This window comes from Accipiter gentilis, chromosome 8 (genome assembly GCF_929443795.1).
Source record: "Accipiter gentilis chromosome 8, bAccGen1.1, whole genome shotgun sequence".
NCBI classification, from domain to species: Eukaryota; Metazoa; Chordata; class Aves; order Accipitriformes; family Accipitridae; genus Astur; species Astur gentilis.
Genome location: NC_064887.1, coordinates 18453709 through 18475265, shown reverse-complemented (window position 1 = coordinate 18475265; position 21557 = coordinate 18453709). Strand labels below are relative to the sequence as shown.

The 21557-nt window shown below is 45.1% G+C and overlaps 1 protein-coding gene across 3 annotated transcripts in view; it reads right to left on the bottom strand.

The window, feature by feature from the left end:
• The window catches only part of LRRC8D (leucine rich repeat containing 8 VRAC subunit D), a 54441-nt gene extending 34414 nt beyond the window's left edge, over nt 1–20027 (bottom strand). For all 3 annotated transcript variants that reach the window (XM_049807440.1, XM_049807439.1, XM_049807437.1), the window contains exons 1-2: nt 19760–20027; nt 7680–7820 (exon numbers count right to left, since the gene is read on the bottom strand). The gene's annotated coding sequence lies outside the window, so the exon portion shown is untranslated. The remainder of the gene's footprint in view (nt 1–7679; nt 7821–19759) is intronic.
• Nucleotides 20028–21557: the final 1530 nt, after the last annotated feature.

Genomic DNA, 21557 nt, shown 5'->3' with positions numbered 1-21557 from the left:
AGAAAGCCAAGAATAAGCTCCAAGGCCTTTTGTGACAAGCTGTGAAACTCAGCCATTTTATATTATAAGGAACACTAAGTAACATAGCTACTCCGAGCATTTATTTGGAGAACACAACTACATTTGTCCTCATTCAAAAATCAAGGATAGCTGTCAGGTTTTCATAACCCATCTTCCCCTTAGCAAGTGCCCTTGGCTGCAAGCAGCTCTCTCCTTGACCACATTATAGCTCATTTTGTTGTTGTTTAGAGACTATCTGTGGGCTTTCTGATCTGCTCTTTTTGTTGTTTTCAGATGTTATTGGTGACTGGGGCTTTTCCTGGTATATTGACTATTTCGGGGGGGGGGGGGGGGGGGGGGGGGGGGGAACCCAAAAAACAAACACCACAAAAAACCCTCCAAAAAACCCCAAACCACTCAAAGAATTACTGCAGCACACATGCAGGAAAAAAGTCAAATAAGCTCTATCAATATTACTTTGCTGAGAAGTATTAAAACAAGGTGCTGGCCACTGAATATCATGCCAGCATACACTCACTGAATGGAAGCATCCTGTGCGACCCCTCCCAAAAGAACAGAAACCTTGAAACTGGCTCATTCCAGGGAAAGGATTAAAGGTTGTTTTTTCAGGTGTTGTTCTTACACACTGAATCCCTCTGTCAGACACTGCAGCTTATCATTGCTAAACACTTATATTGCAGAAGTACCTAGAGGCCTCAAGTAGGTCAGGGCCTCAGCACACACGGTACGGAATATATGCATAATACTTGACAGCCCTTGCCTCATCATATTTTTCTATTTCTAGTGTTTGTCTTCCCACTAACACAGCTCTGCGAGCAACCCACGCAAGAAAAAGAAACTCAATGACACTGCAAAAAAACCCACCCAAGTTCTACCAACTATGTATGTAAGTGCTATCCAACATATAAGGAAAACAGAAGTAACTCTACCCCTCATTGGGATATTACATGTAAGGATCTAGCTAAGTGTCAAAGCAAAGCAGGTCTGGGGCTTTTTAGGTTGGCATAACTCCTGTTATTATAAGACAGACAAAAGTGGCTGTTGAAATAAGATTTGGTAAATGTTTATGGATGAGAGCTCCAATTCTCATTTTCCCATCCCCTACAACCTAGACATACCCTTTTAGTGAAAGAAAGAGTTTCTCAGTTGTTGCCTTCAGATTGAACCCTGGTTGAGACAGAGCAGGGGTGCAAAACCAGAACAAACAAACAAGTTTACATGAGCTGTAGGAAAAGAAATGAAAGAGTACTAAAAAGCACATTTGCATATCTTAAATTAGCTGGATTAAAGATGGACAAATATGCCATAAATCTGAAATGATGCTTAACAAGATGATTGAGTTCTTGGCAACCTGATTATTTTACCAAGCTGACAGCCAGTCATCCCAGATTGTCTCAGTCTAAATACACATACCAGGACAGCACAATCCAGAGGAGGAGTGGACCAATACATTCCCATAAGATTACCCATGCTTTTTGCTCCATGCTGCTGACCCTTCTGATACCTCCCTGCTCCACCACCACCCACCTCCACCTTCCCAAACACTCATCCACATCCTGCAGAGCTTCCCCACAGCTCCCCATCCAGTTTCCTCAGCTGAAAAGGAAATACTGGCACTGCTGTGGATCTTGACTACAAGTTACCACCAATTAGCTGCTGCTCAGTGACTAGGGAGTACCCAGACTCTGGAAAAAACAGCCATTACTCATCAACCAGAAGGTGGTAACTTGACATGGGACTGTCTAGCTCTATCACAGCCTACTGCTTCTTGCATCTAAAGAAAACCCCATACAATACCCCTATTTCCCCAGCCCTCCCCATCTTCCCCATGCCAAAGGAGTGTCTGCTGCCCCCCACCTCCAGCAGCAGTGCCAACATCCCAGCCCAGTGTCACGGGAGGCAGCGAGGCACCACGCAGCACAACCTGCCAAAAAGGCAAGGCACGCAGGACTGCCAGATCCAGTTGCAAACTACAGCTAGACCCCAGCCTATAGCTCTGGTGCAAGCAACAATCTGGGTTTTTTGGGGGTAGTGGTGGTTGAGCTTTGCCTCTAAAGCCCCAAACCACCATGCTTCCTCTGTAGAAAACATTAAAAAAAAAAACCCACCACTGGTCAGTGCTCTCCTTAACTACCACAGGACTTCAAAACAACACAGGGCAGGGAGGTGGGGGTGGGGCAGCCAGCAGCTGTCTGGGGTTTTCCTTTTTTATAAAATTTCTTTTCATGGATTCCCTGCCCCCCCTCAATGTTTCAAACATCAGTAATGTTAACAATCATTTAGTTCCTTACATAATTACTTGAACTACCCATAAAGATTGTTTTGCAGCCTGCCTGGAAAAACATTTTACTTCAAAAGGTAGCAGATTCAGTTTATGAGCAGAAAAATCACTTTTTTTTTGCCCAGCTCCTACAGAATGTAAGAGTTAAGGGAACGGGAAAGAGACTGATGCCTTATTGATCAAGTCAATTCTAATTATGCATAGAAAACTTTTCCACAGCTTCCAGTAATACACTGAGCAAGAGCTACCTCATGAAATGTGAAGTCAGATAAGTGGAAAGTTTGGGAGTTTATTGCTCAGCAACAAAGGCCAGGATTTTACATATCCAATCACTGGAGGCAGTGGAATGTTATAATTGCAAGCAAACTCTAGCACTTGAAATAATAAATAAAACTAGAGGAATATGTTATTTATTTAAATTTAAAACTTTTCTAAAAGAGGCCAATAAAAAGCTGTGTACAGAGAAACACAATATTACTGCTAAACCACAGCAGCACTAAAATATTTGGGCAACAGAACTGTTTGTCTTTCTCCCTTGCAAATCTCTCTTTCTCCCCCCATCTTTACAGCCTGAGATGCCAGGCAATAACGTCACCAACTTCTAAGGGTATGTCCTGTTCACCATCAAGAGGTGTAAATACAGCAGTACTAGACAACATTAGGCCCATCTACACAAGGAAAACCAGGCCTTGGAAAGGCCAACTTTTCCCCATCCCAGCTCAATCCCTTCCGTAGTTTCTGAATTGCTGTAAGTGTTTTACCCCCTTGTGAAACTAAATCAGGTAGGGACAAGGATGGGCATACTTGACCCTTTCATGCTGAACCTCATTATGCTGATTTGGTGCTCCAGTGTTCACAGCCAGCCTCTAAAAGTACAAAAGAACAAGCACACTGTGATGGTGCTCCCTTATTCAAGGGAGTATCACCTACTGAAGACAAGGGACAAGCTTGAAGGAGCGACCACATGTTTGGAATCTCTTCCCTTCTATCCAAAACACACCTCCTGAGATTCCAGTTGAGAACCTAGAGCAGGTAAACATTTCAAAACATCATATTGTGTCAAACACATAACTAACATTACTGAAGCCTACTGAATTTTGTACACATCCTGTAGGAAGCAGGTCTATACATATGAAAACATGCAACACAACATCACTCTGCTGAAGGTTTAAAGAGAGCACTGCTGCATTTTGACCCTGCTCACATTTTTCTCTGCCATAGCAAGTTTGCTGACAAGGACCCACGAGCACCGCCTCCTTCCTCGCCCCGTGCTGCAGTTGGTATCACCACCCGTGGCCAGGCCGGGTTCAGGCTCACAGGACGACAAGCTGGCTGGAAGCAGCTCAGCCCACAGACTCGAGGCTGTTGGGACTGGCTTTTGCTATCAGTCATAGACAAGTTTCCTGTCTAGGCAAAGAAATATGGCAGCAAAAACAGTGGAAAACCCACCAAAATAGAGCTATTTTCCAGTTTCTGTATCTAATGTTAACATTGAAAATTCTGCTGGGACCACAGGAAGAAAAGATAACCTGACATGAAAATTGTAACATTGGAACGAGGTACACAGAAGTCCCTTTCATTGCAAAGAAGTAGTCAAAATGACATCTATATCTACACCTAAGGAAAAATTAACTTCTGCCTTGAGGCAGCCTTGGCAGTAACATTGTCACAAGCAGAAAACAGTTTATCAATGTGGGGGGGAATTTAAATCAATTTACTTTATCTGTCAATTAATAAACTTCTAATTACTGCTTCTGGTATTGAAGCACACACACACAGAGGGGAAACAGCGCCCTTGCTCTCCAATCCCCTTGCCGTACCTGGTCCCGGCAGGGAGGCAACAGGGCCGGCACATGGTGCTTCCTGCGCTGGTCATGGTCCCTGCAGGGTCTTCTGGCTCCCCTCTGGCACACAGCGGGTCCCTGGGGTTGGCTGGGGAGCCGGCTGGAACCAGCCATGACCGATGCAGGGCAGCCCTGCCCTCCTCCCTTAGCCCTCGCTGCCAACACCACGCCAACCGTGGCTGATACCAACATCCATATAACTCAGTAAGTGAGCAGGCAGACCTGCAGGGTGCCCCTACAACATACCTCAGTATTAAGCTAGAAGTTGAACTGCAGGTGAACGTCCAGGAAAGTCTGCCGTTTGCAACACATCTGGAACCTGCGCACCCTCCTCCTGAGGCTGGGGGACACTTCAACACACACAGCTCTTCAGGACATCCATCTTTTGTCTGCCCTTTGGTTGCTGTTGTCAAAAATTGATTTTGATTTTGTCAAAAATTGATTTTATGTTCGTAAGCGAGCTACTCCCAGTCTCACCCTCTGACTCTACCACAAGCTCACAGCTCAAACACAAGAAATACAAAGGACCATCAGCACAAGCTACACCTGGCACTCGCTCCACGAACAGATTAGAGCAAGCTGACAGGTTACCTCCTAACTTTAAGTTTGGTATTAATACATTTTTGTAATTAGCTCACGGGGGGAGAGCTGATGCATAGCAAGTAAATCCGTCAGATTTGCCTACCTCTGGAGAACAAACAGTCTTACACCGCACAGAGAAGCTACATTCCAAGATGCTAGTAAAAGCAGGACACAAGAAATGAAAGAAAATAACCAAGCAAATCCGCCCTTCCTTGGGTCCCTTCCTTCCTACTTCCAGAAGAAGGTCAGCATTGCCACTTCTTACATGCATATGGTAAACAAATAGCTTATGCAGACAAGTTTTTCTTAAATCAAAAGCACATCGATGAAACGTGATCTAAAATAAACCAGCTATGTTTGAGGATATCAATATTTCCCCTGGCACTTCAGGATTCTGCAGCTGCAGAAATTCCTCTAAAAAAAATTCAAAAGAACTTAAAGCTTATGCTCCCATGGAAGAGGTTTCCAGACACAAGTATATTATATATACACACATACACACTCCATCACAGTAACCAGACCATAACACTTGCACTGGAAAGCCCCTAGCCACACTTTAACATTTTGCTGATTTCGCTGTATCAGCCAAGATTTTTTTTTTTTTTCTTGCTTCCCAACTATGCCAGCAAAAACCTTACTGCAGAAGCCCTTCTAGTGGCTGTGAAATTTTTCTGCCTGCATAAACTGTTCCTTTCATAGGACCCAGTTTAAGCAGCACCAGCAGAAAAATTCCTCTCATAGTCACACGGCCACCTCAGAAGGAAGTGGCAAGACGGGGTAATGAAAGCATGCAAGCGGGAGGGGTGAATGCAAAGGAGCGCATTGCATCAGTCTAGCTTATGTCTACAGAAAAAGGGAGGAAGCAGTAACTGCCATCACACCAGGTCTGTGCCAGCAGAAACTAAACTGCAAAGTCACAGTCCTACTACAAGAAGTAACAGCAGTAAAATTCTGCACACAGGTCAGACTGACCAGCTTCAATTTAAGAGATGTGGCATTTCATCTCCTATTTGGATTTTTGTGTCATGTCTTGTGTGTGATGTATAATCTTGAGAAACAAACAGACTGCCTGAAAACATAAGTGCAAGCCATTCCATTTATGTCAAGTAGATACTAATCCTATCCCCCCCAGAGATGACTACGTGTCAGCTGGGTTAACAGTTTCACTGATAAGACACATATCACCATTTCTTTGCTAAAACTTATCTCAACTCCAAACCATCCATAAAAGCCTGTTATGAGTGAAACCACGCATGTATTTTCCCATCCAGGAGTAAACAACTTCTCCACTCTTCCTAATGAGCATCCTTATAATGCAGACTCATCTTGACTACGTGAAAAGTACTCAATATTAAGAATAGAGAGGTGTGAGTTAGAAAACAAAAAAGTTTAAGACAGATTCAGTACAGTTATAAAGACTGTCCTGCCTGTGTTTCTACTCAAATATAAGTCTTCTCTGTCCCCTTCTTTTTTTTTTTTTTAAACCCAGATCTGCTGCAGGTTATCCAGCCTGCCACATCACATCAACGCAGAAGCCAGTAAGGCCTGGCTGCAGAATTCAGGTCAGCTTGTCTGTGGAGTACATAAGGTCTTGCACACAGCCATGAATTTCCTAGTAATGCTTCAATAATCCCTCTTCATCCTGCTATGTAGCTATTTTACTAGTAGTTGCTAGCTTTCCTCTAACTCCCCAACAAAGAGTCTCCACAGGAGGGATGTTTGCAGGCGAATGAGCCACTGCCTCTTCCTTGAGAAGCAGGAAGCTGGTTGTTGAATCAAATAAATGCCAATTCTTATTTCCCAAGACAAAAAAAAGTGAAGGATTCCCAACGCATGCTAGAAAAGGACTTCCCTTTTTTAACCACACAAGGAAAGAAATAATCAGACAGAGCTGAAAATTACCCCTAGAACATTAGGAATAATTTTCTTAACAGATCATTTCAACAAACCCCTGCTGGGTCAATAAATAAAAAAAAACCCATCAAAATGTGACTAATAAATTCAGACCGTCTAAGGGACAGATGCTGGTATTTCTGGAGAGAAAGCATCAACTCAAGGTGAAAAACACCGTCCCTCTAGAAGTGAATTGTGGGCCACTGCCATCCCAAGCATTGTACGAGCACACATAAGTAGTAGCCCTGTTCTTAAGGAATCTCTAAAGGTGCGTTAAATATGCAAAGTCTTTTTAGAACATGGTCCTTGGAGCAGGAGTTCCACATAAACTGGAAAGCAGAGTCACATAAGAAAAAATAAATCTAATACAATACACCAAAACCTTGATCTTCTCTGACAGTCTTCATATAACAAGATGAACCTAACTAAGTCTTCTTAAGTATGACAACCTGAAAGATGTGAATGCAAGAATAAATACCAGTTTCCAGGAACGGTTATAGGAATCTCAGCAAATAAAAACACAGCTAGCAAGCTGACAGTTCGTTTTGTCTTAAAACCCATCAGTCTGCTACCTTTTTGGGCTCTGTGGTTGCTGCATAACATTGTGCTCCTCGAAAGCTGGCACTTTTATCTCCCTATTAGAAGAAAGAATAAAGCTGAGGAAAAACTCTTTCCTCAAGACATCAAGTTGCTCTTCAACATTCAAACATTTGTTAAGAGTATTTCTAGTCCATTCCTTCCAACTCACATGGAGCCTGGATACAGGTATTGGCAAACACATACTGTGCTGTACTGCACATTAGATGTGTCAATCAAATACCCCGGAAAACACAAAGTTGCCATTTGTTTATGTTTACCTCAGATCTGTTACAGAACTCAAGCATATAACATGCACCCATGCCAGACCTACAGATGATGTGGTTGTTGTTACTGGGCCACCATCGTATCACACGTTAGCAAGACTTTTTAAGGAACAGAACTCTATTTTATAACTAATGATCATCCACAACTTGATTCAAGTCAGCATCAGACAACTTTTCCCATTCCTGGCTCAGTACCTGATCAGGCTGTGCTTCTCCTCCTTCCTCCTCCGGCTTCAGCTGGGCTGACCACTGGCTCCAGGAGACTCTGGTGACAGGATTATCAAGCCAGGTCACTGACGGTCACTTTCTCATTTTGACAAGCGCCACAGACTCTTCCTGTATAAAAACACACTGCTGTGAATCCAAGTGGCCAAATCAAGTGTCGATGCTAGCCGAGTGTCAGAGAAATGCCACTCTGTGACATGGAAGCAAAATGTTAGTCATCCTTTTGCCACCAGTGCCTGATCTCTGGGGAAGGCTGAGCACACCGTTATTTTAATAATTTCAGAAATACTCTAATGAGTTGTCCTATTCTTGAAGAGCAGAGATCCCTCAAATAAGCAATTTGCCATTTCCCACAAATTTTCTTAAACATACTGGTTCATCCAAACTTAACCAAGGGCATTGCTACTTCTGTGCCACCACTTCCCTACACCACCATAAAAGCAAGACCAGACCCCAATGACACGGTAGCTGCACAACACATGTGCTCCACACAAGCGCTTTGATCACATCTGAAGTGCTGCATTACAGCAGTATGCCAGGCAAGCAGCCCACCTTGAGTCAATGAGTTGCCTGGAAAACCTCTGGAAAACACCCCTATCCCTGGGATACAAAAAATAGAGAAGAAACAGGATTCTCTCTCTTCCTCCTTTAGCCCAACACTTCCACCAGCCAAGACTACAGCACAGCTGCCTTTACCTCCAGGGACACAGAGTCTCCAGGGTGGAGCAGAGCCCACAGATGGAAAGCAACAACTCAGCAAAACGAACAGCCAGACTCCAGCAGGTAATTCCCAAGTATTTATTTTAGTTTGCTGCTTATTAAGTATGCCTCGTTATAAATCAAGTATTTTACAGTAATTACCTCCAATCAACAAACACTGAGAAAGCTGCTATGTAGACCAATGCTGCTTCGTAAGTGAAAAGAGTCCCCTAGCAACAGGCAGGGCTCTGCACGACTCTCCACGCGCACCAGGCCGGCCGCCACTGCCTCGCTGCCCTTCTTGTGCCTCTCCTGCCCTGGCTGCGCCCCAAGCAGCGCTGCTGCGTGCCCAAGCCCTTCCCCAGCACTGCCAACCGCTGCACGCGGCTGCCAGGCTGCAAACACCAGCACAGCAGGGCACTCGCTGCAAGGCTGGCAAGTCCCAGCCCAGCTGGCAGCAGCTCCTCGAAAGGAACAGAGGCAACCCCCCAGCACAGGGAACGAATGCCCCGCAGCCAGGGCTCAAAAGGGCAGGGACAACTGGCTGCATCCCCTGCTTCAGCCACCAGCCCGTTGCTTCCACACTGGTGGCAGCTGCAGCGGGGAGCTGCTCTGCTGTTAGGGTCCGTGCCCAGTGCTGAGCGCACTGCACTCACTCACCTGAGCAGCTCCCAAGCCACTGCAGCAAAAAAAAACCCCAAACCAACACAGACACACTTCCCTCTTAATTTATTTTCTGAGGCCTTTTCAGGGTTGGCACCCTCTGGCACTCAGAAGACCACAGGAACAAGCCCTGTGTGATGCTTTCCACTGAGAGCTTTTTAAAGGTCAGCAGGAACCTGCTGTTCCAGGTTTCTTCCTAGTGGTAGAGACCCAGGATAAGGAGATGGGGAAGACACTGCCAAATGCACAAGTAAATATGCATCTTAAAGAATTCCCTCTTTGAAAGGAGTTGGGGTGGTCAAGTGGTCTTGGGAGAACTAAATCCCTTCTTGCAGCATACGTCACCAGAACTGGAGTTTTTGGAGACTGTTGTTTTTTAAATACACGGGGAAAAAAGCTCTGACTAGATACTTTACAAAGGCCTATTGCAAACAGGTTTCAGAACAGACCTTTGGATTGTACTTGAGCTGTGACAGCAAATGCTCTCTTAGCCACTGGGCCGTTCACCTTGGCTGTTTCTGTAACCTTTTCTCACGAGTTCAGAGACCCATATAAGAAGAAGGGCCTAAGCAGAGCTCGCCATGCCCTCCAACCCCTCCTCAGCAGCCACCCCAAAGGCAACAAACCGTTTCTGAAAACAGAAGGCAAAGGCAGTTCCCACCTCCAAAGCAGGAGGGCTGCGTTTTTTGAACATGCATCAGCATTTAAGGAAAGGTGTCAGGAGAGGCCAAACAGCACCACCACAACACTTGGTAAGGCATGGAAGAACAGGACAGCTTGTCTTCAGGACCTGTATCACAATGTGAAGGACTGCTGAGGTTCACCACCCTCCCCCTCCCAGAACAGGCTGAGCACATGAGTTGGATCATACCTGGAGGAGAGGTGGGGGGAAACAAATGACAAAACACACTCATAAGATTTTGGTTTAAAAAAACCCCAGCAAACAAACAAAAACCCCAAACAACAAACAAAAAAACCCCAAACCAAACCAAAACAAAACCCCAAACACCAAAACCCAACCTAAAGCAGAAATTCTCATATGAATCATACCAGTGCATAAGTAGATGCTTGGGCAGAGCCAAGACCAGCAAAGGAATCCTCCCCGCAGTTCTTGACACAGAAATCCTCCTGGATTTTGTTCTAAATCCCATTTGAAGAATTCTCTCTTTATGCTTCTTCCTTCAGCTCCCCCTCCCGTTTTTGAAGAGACAACCTCAATTTATTAAAACAAAGCAACATCTTTCTTACAGAATCATCTGCTCTGATACCAGAATACACACCCACTGTTACAGAGTCGGCATATGCAACAGTGGGTACAAAGAAGATTAAATAAGGAGCACATGTACCATTTCTCTTATAACCTAGTCCCCTGCGGCACTCATTCCTTTTAATCCTTCTGTTTTCTTTCAGGACTCTTCAGCATAGGGAAAGACTTACACCCCATTTACACTGGGGTGTTGGCATCACCCAGTGCCAACTTTATCTGAATCACAGCCAGGCACTTGGCACTTCAGGCATAACACATGCAACCTCCAAATGCCACGTCCTATATACTGTAGCCTACATGTGGTTGCCTTCATTTGTACAGTCACTTGATCAAATATCTTTTCCACTAAGGAAAACACTACTTCTGTTGCACTTAACAGGGGTTGCATTTAACAGGGAAACAAACAATCATTGCTAACAGAGTGAAAAAAAATCAGATGATGCACTCACAAAGCAAATTATTATGAATTCTGTAAAAAAAAAAGAGGAGGGAAATGACAGTATTTTGGGGAAGAAGTAGAGATCTTGGAAAAAAAACCTCAGCTAATAAAATATGTAAAGCAGTTCCAGTCATGACAGGTTTAATTTCAGGACAACTGAGTAATTCTCAGTTCTACATGTATCTCCAAGTACCCAGCCAACAGCAGACATTTGACAATCACTTTGGTGAAAACACCATCTTCCTCCCTTGTTGCTGCATAAGAACAACAACAAAACACCACACAGGAAAAATGTCATGCCATCAAGAGAGAAGAAAAACCCCAAACCAGCACAGAAACCTACTGTAGAAGCACTGTCAAAAGCAGCATGTAACCTAACCAGATAAATACCAGATTTTGTTGCTATCTCCGAGTGAGGTTTCGCAATCAGCTTAAGCTGATCTGTGGCCACCCTGCTGCTTAACCCTCCCACTCTCTCCCCTGGTGTGAGCCTGGGAGAAGCATCCTGCCCCACCAAGGCAGTGGTGGGTGGGCAGGACGGCAGGACTTCCCCTTTCAACAGCAGTGTGAGCTCAAATTTGCTCCAGCTGGTCTTGAAACCACACTCCCTTTGGAAAGCACCTTAGGCATTGCTCCTACTCCATGGGAGCCTAGCGAATCCTACTGCTGCTCCCTGCAGAGTTCATTGTCCACACTAGGGCTTCGCTGTGGCTTTTCACATACCACCCAACCACCCCTTTATTTCAGGAGCATCTTGTAATTCTCTCCTTCTCTTCGCGGCCACCTCTTCCCTTCTCCATGAGCCAGCGCCTGTGTGCAAAACTTCTTCCTGCTTCCTCTCTTGTCGCAGAAGGCAAGAACATAACCAAGACATTAACAAATCAAACCTTGCTGGGCAAGCAGGCAAAATTTCCCAGGGCTATAGGTAAACTGTTGTTTGATCCACAGGCCGTAAGAGAGGTGACTGCTGCTGGTAGCTCTGGTATTACATTCAGTAGCAGATAGCAAGCCAGATCTAAGATCTTTCAAGTTCAGACAGCAAGAAGGTAAAAATAATCAGACACTGAAGACATGGACGAGGTGACAGAAATCGGCAGCTATCAGTGTGGAGGGCCGCCATTCTCTCTTCATTCACAAAAGAAACAGCAGAACTGGAGCACAGAGCACTCCTCACACTGACCAGCTGCGTACTGGTTGTGACCAGGCTGCTCTGGGCTGCTGTGCACATGGACAGACTGCGATTTTACAACACAAATTAGGCAGGTGCAAAACTATTCAGCCGAAACTCAGCTTGTACCAATTCAACCTGTAAGTTTAGAGGTGCCCATTAAATTTGCTGGAATTAATACATATGTCCACACAGGAATCTGTATAACTTTGCAATGTGCTTTCAAGCTGATTGCAAACTGCGAGAACTTGGCCATTCAGCTGTGAGCATGAAAGCCCTATTTCCAGAGATGAGACTCCCACAGTCAGATGAACAAAAGTCATACGCTTTTCAAGTGCAGAACAGTACATACAACTTCATGCTTTAAGACTTTCTTTGATATTTACTCACACTTATCTCAACAATTTTATATCCTTTCCTTTGCCACACTGTCACTATTTTCTTTTCTATTTTTGCATGCCTCTCATTCTTATTTTCTGGCTTTACTACATGCTTCGCTATTTTTCTTCTCCTGTAACTCTGGCCCCAGCAGTTTGTTTAAAATCTGTTTCAGTTCAACTGATTGATGCTAGCAAGGACACTCTTAAATTTACCTTTCAACTTAGGTACATCCTTAATCAAATTACACTAAAAATAAACAAAGCATAACCACAAATTTTAACCGCTGGAAAGAGTCTTGTCCAAACCACTGTATTTTTCATTTTCCTGGTTTATTATTAGTACAGTTCTGTCTCATTCTCAGTCCACTCTTTTTTTTCCCCAAGAACAACTCTTTTCCCATTATCCTCATTAGACACTTTCCTACCCACTTCCATCTAGCACTGACCAAACTCACAATTTCTGCAACAGCAACGAGAGTTTGTGTATCTGCATTCCTCCACTTCCTTGTTTCAAGAGCTGACAAGATTTGTTGTCAGAGGGATAGGAAAGGAGAAGAGCAATACTATCAAGCCAGTCCTCCCTTTCTGTCTGCGAACAATGCCAACAAGGTAAAAAGCGAAGAAATTTAGTATGGGTTATAAACCAGCAAATGTTACTTTAAAAAATTCAAATGCATGAGAAGTTTCATTTCCCTTTTGTCAGTTCCTCTTCTAAGTTAGGTAGTTTAGACTTTATTTGTTAATGTAATTAGACTGAAAGCAAGTACATGAAAGTTTCTGGATGGCAGCCATTGAGAGGAACCCTGTATGTGGACTTCTCAGTTTGTATTTTTAAACACCAGTCAGATTAAGCATGAAGTCTGGTTCCTCCGTGCATCTTTGATGAAGGCAATTGCTAATGCATGTGGAAAGTGTTTGTAACCATAGCGGTGCTTGAAAACAAAGCAAGACAGTGCACTACACTTCTCACTCAAGTTTTAATGCAGAGACTTTCAGACCAAAATAATTCCTACTCTCCCTTTCCACAATCTGTACACAAAGCACAATGTACAGATATGAAAGATGGACTTTTTTTAATCATTCACTGACATTTGCATTGGTTTAGTGGACAAATTTATACTGAACAATCCAGATGACATCAGCTTAACAATGTGTTCCTCTGTGCTGGACTGCAAAGGCAACAAAATGTCTATTACATAATACTTCTGTATAAAATATTAATATTCACAGAGGAAGCTTTTGAACTGAAAGGTTATTTTCAATGATTAGCAAATCAGTGTTGTATAAGCTTGGTTTTTTCATCAGTGTATTTGAGATAGACAACCAACTATACTTTTTGTTGACAAAATACGACAAAAATCAACTTTGTATGTGCACACATCAAGGTACATAAAAGATCCGTCTGGGGTTAGCAGCTTCTCTTTCGACCTTAAAGGTACTGCAAGATTATAGAACTGCCTCCATCTCTATAGCACACACAGCTTCAGCAAGCCTGCACTAGGGTCCTTCCAAGGCATGGGTGTTCTTTATACAAGTTCTCACACCAGCTGAAAGCATGTAAGTGTCCTTTCCTTCCTATCCTAAGGCTGAAGAACAGATAGATATTCAGACATCATATTCACATATACATCCTATGCACTTGTTTCGTCCTTAGAGCTATAATCCCAAGTTGGAAAATCACTGCAGCAAGAATAAAGTGCTTCAAACAAAGTCTACCCAAAAAAAAAAGAATGCTGCTTTTAGCAGGCATGTTGGTATCTGTGGCATTGGCCAGACTTGAAAACACTAGAGGTGCGGCAGCCCTGGCTTCTGTAGAACCCAAGGGCAATCAGGAACACCTTTTATAGAGAAACTTATCTCAGTGCTGACTTGTAAAGAATGAAGTCCAAGGGGAAAAAACCAAACCTGCATCTTGGCTGTGGCTTTGTAGCCATTAGGTTGAATGGGGGCGGGTAGGAGCCTGCCTTGCTGCTTCATTGCAAGGGCTATAAAGAGCCTTTGTGTTTGTTTTTTTCCTTTCTGTGTGTACCTTTACATAATGAATCTATGGAAGGGGTTCATCTAGAGCACCACCAGACTCCAGCAGGTGCTCCAGGACAGTGTTTGCTGTAGGTCTCATCGTATTTACCAGCTCCATATGAGGGTCACAGATAAGACATCTGGAACAGCAACAGACACCTGTATTTCGGCAGCCCCACCCATGGTCTCGACATACAGAGGAAATCATCAAGAGACATGACTCAGAAAAATCCAGAGCGAGTGAATAGAGAAGGATTTTAAAACTCCAGTTTGGGAATTGTGCAATTTTTTCAAATTTAAATGCACAGCAAACAGTTTGAAGAGATGTTTGATATGAAAAGGTAGCAACAGCATTTAATTATCTGTTATGCCCACGCCTTGGGTCTGAGAAATCTTCCATTGCATTTTTCTGGTCTTCAAAGGAGATGTTCATAAGACAGAACACCTGAAATGCCTAACTTTTAACAAACAGACCATACACAGAGAGGGTTCTTTTTTTAACACTAACAAGGAACAAGGCAGGTCACAAGAACCGGACCATTTCTTTTTCTATTCATCACACAATACAAAATGCAGGACCATGGTGAATAAAGGTGATTGCTATCCTCACCTGCTGCTGGCTGCCATGTGCTTTCAGCCTGGTTATTTTTTTGGCTGCTTCATCAGAGTTACCTCCACCAAGAAAAGGATCTCTGAAAGGAAAAAATCTAAGCAACAAATAACTTTCCTCCTCCCCTAAGGGTGGCTGTATTTTACACCATGATTCTTTTTGAAGTCTTGAAAATCACAACTACTTTAGTCTTAGAACAAATCACTTCTGAGGAAAGAGCTCAGGTGGAAAGAAGGAAGATTATAGGTAGCAACAGTTTTGAGACTACATGAACAATGTGTTTTCGTATCCCTATTTATACTTCAAGAGGAGGAAGAAGAAAAGGGAAGGTATTTCTTTTAAAACAGTGCCAACAAACGGGTCCTTGGTGCAGCCATACTCTCTTCTCACACTACCGCTTGCCTCCAAGTGTTGGGCAAAAGTGGCATTTTGCTGGCTTGTTTCCAAGAAAACAAAGTTTCCTCCTTCCAAGGATATCTCCCTGAACACTCTGGCAGCTGCTACATGAAGGTCTTTGAGCTTCTCTCCCTATCCATTTCCTGAAGGGGAACAGGAACCTGCTCTTGCAAGACTAGAAGAATACAGCTGAAGAGAATATAGAATTAAGTGCAAAGAGCTTCAATTCTTTTAATTGAAGAAATTTGTGGTGAGAGAAAGATTGAAGCAGTGTCAGTTAAAATTAATGATGTGGAAATGAACATTACTGATGGTATTAGAAAGTGCCAACTTGACTTGTGACGCACTTTCCTTTTTAACATGCCAAAATCCAAGATGATTCTCAAGAAGTTAAACACTAGAAATACTGGCTTTGCTCCTTCCGAAATTTGTTTGGAATCTCTGAGGGGAAAAATTGTTTGGCAAGCAGTAAGCACCTATTCTTTGTTATATGGTTAAAAGAAAATTGCACTCAATTTGCTTAGACCAAAAGATCTCGAGCCAAACCCATCCCCAACGCAAGCAAGTCAAACTTTGAAAAAATGTGGCTCAAAGTATTCTCAAGGTAACAGGTACAGAATAGCTTTGAAACAGTAATTACAATCGCTTTTACAAATACAATGCTGGTAGCTGCTGGAAAACTGTATTTCACAAACATCCTTGTCCATCTTTCAGCCCTTGTCTGGGAAATCATACAAGTGTAGATCCGCAGCACCTCAACATCACAGCTGAGAGCAAACACTTCCAAGATCAAGCACCTTTACTGTGACCCCAGAGAGCCTTATGCGTGCATGCGTGATCATGAGACTATACATGTGTGGAAAATTAGTCATGTGCACAAGTCTTTGCATGGTGAAGTCCACAGACTTTTCACTGCTTGTTATGAAAAAAATGTTTAAAATGTCAGTTATGCAAAAGCACAGACAAGATTTTATCTAAATGTAAGGTTTCTGAGGAAAATTATTTCCATTTTTCTTAATACATCAATAACTTTTTATTTTTTGCCAGGATACAATCTTCCAACCACCAAGAGACAATAAATAAATAAACAAACAAAATAGAAAGGGGGGGGGGGGAGGGGGGGGGGACCAAACCCAAAAGGAGAATTGTATAGTCTGGTTTCAATGCTAGCAAAGAACGGAGAAATTTAAACAGTAGAAACTGAAATAACATGTTTTGTTCTTTCCACTTTATAAAGTAACATTTGAGTATAATGTAAATACTGCTAATTGTGTTTTATGACTATTTAGGAATCTACAGCAATTTTATTCATTAATTGGAAGATACAGATTGCTTTTTTGAAAAGAAATGAAAAACCTTCAGAGTTCATTATTTGGTAGAAGACTAACTCTGAAACTCCCTTTTGTTTGCGTATAGTTGAGAAACTAGTTTACTGGGTTCCCCCGTGACATCATTTGTGACTCAAGCTACTTCTCAGTAAAACAGCCATCCCCAGCGCCACACTGAGTAAATGTTTAAGCCTCAGGACACTAATTCATCCTCAGCAATCGGTGTCCATGTACCTGTATCAAAACTCTCCTCTGGCTCTTAGAGGTGCAGGAGAAAGCAAAGGGAGGCTGGGCCGAGGAGCTGAGTCAGCACTCTGCCTGCAAGACATCCCAAGCCAGCCCACAAGTACACAGCAAAAGGAGGAACTGACACAGCAGCTGGTGCCATCTGAGAACACAAGGGGGGAACGAAAATCAGCCAGTGGTACAGGACCTGACTGAAAAATCCACTTACTCCCACTGGCTTCAACAGACTTTGAATGGGACCTCAATATACAGAAGGAAGGGGAAGACCTGGAGAAACTAAAAGAACTCAAAGGCGGGAAATTTGAGTATAGTCACTTCTCATAAAACCACACCAAGCCACAACACACATGGTCACAAGCACTTCTGACCACAGGGATGTACATACCCTTTTATCGACTAGAATTTATTTTCTTATCCTCCTCTCACTGGCAGGACCTACTGCAAGCATATCCCTAACAGCATCAGCTTTTTTCTTACTCTCCAGGCACGCAGTCCAGAAAGCTGTCCATACACAGGATGTACAGTTGCGATATCTCCATACCTCCACCCACCTACTGCTACAGAAGAGAAAGGGGCGTGTCTGAGGTGACAGGAATACAGGGCTAAGAAAGAACTGGAATACAAGAACCATATTTCACACGTGCAGCTATGTGTTAATGCAACATACACTAGTTAGTCTTTCCACAGCAAGCACCTAAGTGCTTTTACTCTTTTTGCATTGTTATTATACAGGTTTGTTCCCATTAATAATTACCTTCCCATGACAGCAGCACACATAACTTTCTCTGTTGCTGGTGCTGCTGCTTTAGAATTCCTCCTCCAGGTCTGAGCACACTGGACAGATTACCATCCCCCCAAGGATGTCAGGACTGGTATAGATATCTATTGTGCTTATCTGGATCTTACAAAATAAATTACTGCTTAATGCTGCTCCCTTCCCCACCTTACCTCATGTAGTCTTTGTAAACTTTGTATCTTTATCAAAGTAATCTTGATTGCAAATAACAGTATCTATTTAAGTATTCCTTGCTTATTATGTGCAAGAAAACAGATATAGCAGACGTAACAGACAAGTGTTTTTCACACTAAGCCTGATACAGGCAAAGCACCAAATGAGTTTACTATAAAGGCAATGCTTGCTCAGAAACATAGGAGAAAATGGTGTACAGCACAGAAAATATAGCCACAGTAGCATATTCCTAGGTCAGGACCTCATAAATCAGTTTCAACTAACAATAAAAGGTTTATAGGGGATTTGTAAATCACAAAGAATGAACGGGATCCTAGCCTCTGAGCAAGGCTTTGTGAATTAATTTAAAATGGCAATCAAGAGCAAATAACACTAACCTTCTACACTACCGATCCTTACCCTAAGTTTGAAGAAAGGGGGTTTCCTCTGCCACCAGGAAGAGGGGAGGGGAAGAAAGTGTGGGGGGGGGGGGGCGGGAGAAAACAAGACACAGAGAAAGGGACTTAGCTACCCATCCGGGATGAGAGTGCTTTTTTGATAGCTCAGAGCTGTGGGATCAAAATCTCCCTGCTGTTCCTGCAAATTTCTCACACCCTAAAGCCCTCTTTCCCAAACAAGGGGGGGACAGCCATTCCCCACCTTCAGTTTTAGAGGCATAAAAGATGAACCTTTCCTATTATGGCTGACAGACATAATGCTGAAAAAAACCCAAAATACTTCACTATCTAAAAAAAAACACAACCAAAAGGTGTAACTGATAATGCTTACGAGTAGCAGGTACTCCAAAGCTAGTACTGAAGATGTTTCGCTCTCTGCACCAGCGACTAAGCCAAGTAAAACATCACTTTCAGCACCACCATTACAGGAAGTACTGCTGAGACTTATTCCACCAAACGACAGGCTGGTTACCACTACCGTCCTCCATTTTCAAGTCTGAGTAACCTACCTCATGGCTCTTACACACTGGGAGCATCCAGAGGAGAAACTGCCACGGGCTGCTGGCGTGTTGTAAATGCACAGCCTGCATCCCCCCACTAACCGCAGGCCAGCTTCCCTGAAGGATGCTGGGCAAGTCACAAGCTTTCTGCGCCTGAATTCGTGTTTGTTTAACAGCAGTGGCAGCACTTGTAACGGGGACGGCGACGGCGACGGGGACGGGGAGGGGAATGGAGGTTGCAAGACAGAGGAGCTGCTGTGCCAGGCTCAGGGATCCTCCAGGAGCAGTAGTCGGTATTGCCACGTACCGGGGGAGCTGGGGGAAGGGAGGAGACGTGCCTCCAGAAACCACCACAGACGATTCTCTGACAAGGGCTGGTTTTGTCCTGGAGATGTGTTTTATTGACTGGTTTGGGCCCCTTTAATCCGCGTGCGGTGCACCACCAGGCACAGTTGACCCCATACAAAAGACGCACAGCTGGCGGTCCCCGCATGGATTTAATACCACCGACCTCGGAAGGGGGCTCGCTTTTTCCAGCCGCATTTCCCAGTAGCACGTTACGCTCCCAGACCCGCAGCCGGGGCCGGCCCCGCTGTCGCCGCCGCTCGCGGGCACGTCCCGCCTGGACGCGCACCCCCCGGCGAAAACAGGGCGGCGAGTGGCGGCCGCTCCTCGGGGTCCCACCGGCAGCTCTGCCGGGGGCTGGAGGCGCCCCCGCGCCGGCAGCGATACCGGCAAGCCAATCCAGGCCGTTCTGAAGGCAGGAAAAAAGGAGGAAAAAAAAAAAAAAAAAGGGGGGGGGGGTGCGAAGGCAAGCGCGACGGAAAGCGCAGGGAGGGAGAGGCGGGGGGCGCCGGTGCCGCCCCCTCCCCCGCGGCCCCTCCGCCGCCTGCCCAACCGCCTCCCGCCGGCCGCGCGCTCGCCTCACCTCAGGGACGGCCCCGCGGGCTGGGGGGACCCCGAGAACCGCCCGGCCGGGCCGGGCCAGGCCGAGCCGAGCCGAGCCGGGCCCGTGCCGCGGAGGACGCAGACCTTCTCCGGGACGGTCACTCCCGCGGCGCTGCCATGCGGGCGGCGAGCGAGGAGAGGGAGGCCGGGCCGGCCGGCCGGGCGGGCGTGCTCGGCTCCTAGCAGCGCCCTGCAGCGCGCTCTCCGCATGCAGCGCACACCCGCATGGCTCGGCGCACGGACAGCACCGGCGGCGGCGGCGAGGGCCGGCCCCGCGGCCGAGAGCGCCGCCCGCGGCCCGGCGGCGGCCAATGGCTCCCGCGGCGCCGCGCATGTGAGGGCCGGGCCGGGCCGGGCCGGGCCGGGGCGGTCCCGCCCGCCCGCCAGCTCGCTCGCCCCCCACGCAGCCGCCGCCGCCGCCGCCGCGCTCAGGTGCCCGCCGGCCGGCCTCCGGCTTTGGGGCGCAGCGGCACGGCCGGGGGAGGGGGGAATGTTAAGCGTGACCCCAGCAAATCCCCCCGCGGGGGGCTGTGCTGAGGCACCGAGGGGTGTCTGCAGGGCGCAGCAAAGACTGCACCGGGGTGCGCGTCCCAGCGGCAGCAGTAAAAGCGAAACGTCTGGTAGCGGAGCCAGTGGTTTGTTCTCGTTGTGCAGGTAAATGAAAGGTAGTACGTGAGGTAAATAAAGTAGCGACAAGTTCAAATGATGTGTTTTAGTTATGAAAATGTTATCGGGGGTGGGTGGGGGGTGGTGTTAGTTTTCTTGCATCTATCTCGAGCCCTTGAGGGAACCAGAAAATCAAAGGCAGCTTTAGCTCGGGTGGGGGGTGGCAGCCGTTTGGACCGCAGGGACTGATCCCTCCAGAGACTGTACGCAGCACGTTGAGAAAGGAGCTGAACTGGACCTGATCCTCACCCCAAAATCCATTACAGACTTTTTCTTTCCTCCTTTAACTGAAACGGCACCAATATCCTCAAGTCTTTGTTGAACACTGATCTGACAAGTGACCAGACCTGTGGTTTCTTTTTAAACTAGAACTGGATGTAACACCTATTACTTTTGAAACTATATCAAACTTGATCAAGAATGGAATTTAAAAAAAAAAAAATACTGGCTCATCTTCTTCCAAATTTGCTTCATCCCCATGATTTCTAGGAACTGGAAGAGATGGGAAATGATCCTTAGGTGCTTGTTCAGAATAGCTTTATGGCCCTTTAAAAATTGAGAATCTCCCCTTTATATTTTTAGATGCATTTTTAATCAGACTTTCTGGTCTAAATGACTGCAAGATGTATCTAAGGTTACAAATGAAAGCACTTCTTTGCAGCAATTCAGCTTCTGAGACCAGAGGAAATCAGGCCAGCTTGTCCTGCTCTCAGCTGTTCAGCACTATTTTCGTACCAGAGTTTTCATCTGGTGGAGAATTTTAGCAGAGTTCAGATTTAGTCTAATGAGCTGTCAATTATTTTAAGCTTTGATTTTTAATACCTTCATCTGGCCTTTTAGTTATTTTCTTCCCTGATATCATCAACACGTGTTATTTTGGCCATCATTTTAGACCTCAGTGTTTCCTCAGTAAGGTGAATTTATTTTCTCTTTATTTATTTTTGTTCTGACCCAGTGCGCAAGCCACATAGGGTGTGTAATTCTGGGGCTCCGCAGTGATAGAAGGTTAATAGAGATAAACGCAGTCCAATCTGGTAAACATCAGGGCAAGTGAAAACAGATAATAACAAGAGCTGCTGGCTGGGAAATCCTGACTTGCAGGCAGCTGGCAG